The sequence below is a fragment of the Ipomoea nil genome, unplaced genomic scaffold (genome assembly GCF_001879475.1).
Source record: "Ipomoea nil cultivar Tokyo-kokei standard unplaced genomic scaffold, Asagao_1.1 scaffold0193, whole genome shotgun sequence".
In the NCBI taxonomy this organism is placed as follows: Eukaryota; Viridiplantae; Streptophyta; class Magnoliopsida; order Solanales; family Convolvulaceae; genus Ipomoea; species Ipomoea nil.
Genome location: NW_017616621.1, coordinates 1,498,317 through 1,502,977, shown reverse-complemented (window position 1 = coordinate 1,502,977; position 4,661 = coordinate 1,498,317).

Genomic DNA, 4,661 nt, shown 5'->3' with positions numbered 1-4,661 from the left:
AGTTCCAAAAAGGTTGAAGTTTGGGGTCATTACTTGTTTGTATAAACCAGTTCATATCTTATTCAGGTTGTACTGTCGACTCTTTGCTATGCAATGAAGGTGGGAAAAAAATTCAAAAAAAAATTCAAAAATATTCAAAAAAAAAAAAGGTTTTGTCTTTCTAGTAGCAATAGTTCGTGCCAGATCACAGGCTCGACGCGTCGAGCATATTCTAGACGCGTCGAGAGCGCAGAATTCTGAATTTTTGGAACCTTCCTAAACTAATCCCATTGAGTTTCCACTATAAAAGGATCATCTTCCATCAACCCTAGCGTTCTTCTTTTCCCATATTTTGGCATTTGGAAGGCAATCAAGAGCAAGAACAAAGAGGACCAATTTGAAGATTTACAATTAGCTTTGGAGTAGAGAACTGGCTAGGAAGATTCGGGAGAATTCTTTCACTCTTTCTCTTATTCCTTTTGTTATTTGTTTATCTTTAAATATTGAATTGATTGTTATTATGGCCATGAGTAGCTAAAACCCTTAGGGATTTTTGGGTGAATTTGTTTATGAACCTATGTGCCTAGTTCGTTAATTTCTCAATATATTTATGTTTGGTTTTATGATTTGTGTTGCAATCTTGTTTTAACCTGTTGTTGTTGGTAATTAAAGGCCTAAATTACTTGCTTCATAGCAATGTTCATGTCATAACGAGAGTTAGGCATAAACCAGGGGCACACACGATTGCACCTAATGGTTGGACCTTGAGAAAGGGGAATTTATTAGGGGAATTTTATTCTAGATTGTTGTGCATCGAGAGATGGTAGTAATTAGGAATAATTGAATGTTGATCTTCGATCTTATCGGGTTTTTAAGCCACGAGAGTGGAAATTAACTAGGGGTAGAATTACGAGAGTAATTCTGTTCCACTTTGCATTCTCACACAAGTCTTAATTCCAAACTAAATATTAAAAACGTTAATTGGCACTAGGTGATTAAACATTGTGATCCCAAGAATCCTGCTTTGCTCTATTGCTTACAAAAACCTTGCTAGTTTATTTATTCTGCTTTTTATTTTCTACAATTATCCAGCCTTCAAGTTTCATTCAGATTAGTTCCATATGAGTAACCTAGTAGCTAGTGCTTAGTACCACATCTCCCTGTGGTTCGATAACCCGAATACTCCGGGTATTATTTGGTTGCCCCAAATTACCGCAATCATATATATATATATATATATATATATATATATATATATATATATATATATATATATATATATATATATATATATATATATATATATACACACACACACATATATAGGGAAGGGTTCAGGTGCGGGTATAGCTTCCCGTGCGGTTGTGCGGTTAGATCTGAGCCGTTGATCAAATCTCGATCAACGGCTCAAATCAATGAAAAGTAAAAAAATAAAAAATAAAAAAAATAAAAAAAAAAATAAAAAAAAAAAAAAAAAAACGCGTGTCTGGAAGTAAGAAGCATAAGCTAAAAATTGCGCACCTAAGTGTTAGATCTTAAGCACAAACTCACACACATTAAGTACAAAACCCACGCACATTAAGCACAACCTCACGCACATTAAGCACAAAACCCACGCACTTTAAGTATTAACTCACAGACCTTAAGTTTCAACAACTACTGACATTAATCACTAACCTCACACACATTAAGCACAAACCCTAAGCACATTAAGCACAAACTCCACTCACATTAAGAACAAATCTCACGCACCTTAAGCACAAAAGCCCACACTTTAAGTTTTAACAACTACTCACATTAAGCACAACCCCACGCACATTAAGCACAAAACTCACGCACCTTACGCACAAGACTCACGCATCTTATATACAAAACTCACGCATATTCATCACAGAACCGCTCACCTTAGTTTTGACCTAGATGCAAAAATTATAAAATTGCCACTGCATTTTTTTAAAAAATTTTAGTAATCCTGCACGTTGATTTAAGCGAGATGAATAGCCCAGATTAAACCGCAAAACCGCACATGGGCACCCTAACTGCACCAGAACCTAATTATATATATATATATATATATATATATATATATATATATATATATATATATATATATATATTCAACTTACAACAACCAAAAAAACAAGCATGTACTATCACGGTTCAGTTGGTCTAAGAAATGCGTTTACATATTGAATGAGAAACAGAAACCACATGTAGTCCATCCCAACAGAAAACCAAACATGATGATCATACTATTATGCATCAAAATAATGTACCTAATGCACATAAATAATGTATACCTCAATCAAAAACACTATATTCACAGCAAAATGTAGAAAATAATTTTCAATCAGTTTGAATATAATGAAATATTGAACCCTATTCACATGAATATTCTATCTTATGCATAATGTACATTCAAACGAGTGAGAAACCTAGACAGTCAAACGAGTAATAATCCCTAAATTTCTGCTTGAATAATTTACTAATAACCTGCTCTAAAACAACATATAAACAATGAACAACATTTTTAAATTTCTGCACAACAGAATGTACAGATAAATCATGCATAAAAATAATGTACCATGTGGATTAAAATATTGTACCTAATGCACAGAAATAATGTACCTTAATCAGAAACATAACTTTCAAATTAGAATGCACACAGAAATGATACATTAAAATAATGTACCCTATGTATTAAAATAATGTACCTACTGAACAAAAAGAATGTACCACAATCAGAAACACAATATTCACATCAGAATGTACACATAAATCATGCATTAAAATAATGTACCTAATGCATATAAATAATGTACCTACTGAACAGAAATAATGTACCCTTATCCAACCAATTAAACAAACCCTAGACACAATAGATCAAAGTATTGCAAAAGACAAATCTGGGATTGATTCAACATCAATGCATGGGAGAACTCAATTCAACATCAATCAAAGCATTGACATCTCCTACAATATATAAAAAAAAAAAAAACACAATATATATATCAAAATACAAATAAAAAAGCAAACCCAAATCGCATATAAATAATATAACAAACCTGCAATATCATCATCTAATTCAATTGTATCAATTTTGTTATTTATATCAATGATGTTATTCATGATGCAAGATGCACATTCACTGATGGAGAAGAACCAATCGAAGAACTGTGGTTGATGGCAGAGAAAATTGCAGTGAAAAGGAATGAAATTGCGTAGATGGAAATCGTAGAGGAGAGGCGAAAATCTGTGGTTGATGGCAATCGCAGAGCAGAGAAAAGGAAACAATGAAAATTGCAGGCGAAGGATGACTAACATGTGACTAACGTCGTTAAGTCCTAAATCTGCGAATTTTTTCTTTAAAAAAACTTAAACGGCGGCGTTTTGGAACATGGTCCACACAAGATGTGTGGACCATGGTCCATGCAATAACAATTGTACATGCAGTACGTATTGAACTAAATTCCAGTTTCTGGCCCATTTGTGTTCGAACTGGAATTGAAATTTCGATTTCTTGTATTTCATTCCAGTTTCTTTAAACGGTTATGTGTTGAAAATTTTTATGGATATTTGAAAGTTATTCTTTTAATAATTTTTGTTTTTCAAATATTAACTATACAGATGGATGTCTTGTCATCAACAAAACATTTCAAGTGGCATTCATTCCAAGTGAGCAACTTGAAGAATCGATCAGGCGAAAAGGAAACGTTCAAACAGTGAACTTTCATCAAAACCAAACCGTTTGAAACTAAACCGAACTTTAATGTTAAACCGAATAGTTTGATTTTTTAAAATCGAAATCGAAACCGAAAAAAATCGAACCGAAGCCCAAAACGCCACCCCTAGTAATACTCTAACAAAAATATAATAATATTAACCAAACTATAATATTTTTTTAATGAAAATATACTATTTTTGAATAAAAAAAAATTAACACTTTTAATGAAAAAATAATACTTTTAAGTAAAAATGTAAAAATTATAACAAAAAAAAAAAAATAGTACTTTTCATCGAACATTTAATATAATATATACTCTTCAAAAATGATGACAGAGTGACTTGCCATTTATCTCCTCCTACGCCTTTTGAATAGGAGTTCTGAAAGTTTATAATTAGTAGTTAAGTTAGGAAATCTAATGTGTTAAAAAAAAAATTGAATGAGTGAATGATTAGGTTTATAGGTGTAATATATAATTTAGTACAGTTGAGAAACTTAATTTATAAAAATAAAAATAAAAATGAATATTGGTTGATGTGCATGACATCATGAAGTGATTAGGGCTGCATGCATTCACTTGAACCGTACCACCACCACCACGTAGCAGTGGGACTAAAAGAATCATAATTAATATAACGAACAATGCGGTGTTGGAACCACATTCTTCAATGCATTTGTACAGCATGCATGCATGGGATGCGCTGATGATATGATCACCATTCACCAACACCATATATGACAGCCACTGCTTAATTTCCCATGCTCAGCTCCGTGATGTTCAACCACCAATTTTCTCCACGTCACTATGCAATTTTTGTCACTTTCACATGACACCCTTCCAAGGCTATAATCCTTATTGTACTCCTACCACCTGCCAGCCATAATTGCACCATAATTGCACCATAATATGTTGATATTAATTGTTATGATTAAACACTTTATCACAATATCACGTCCA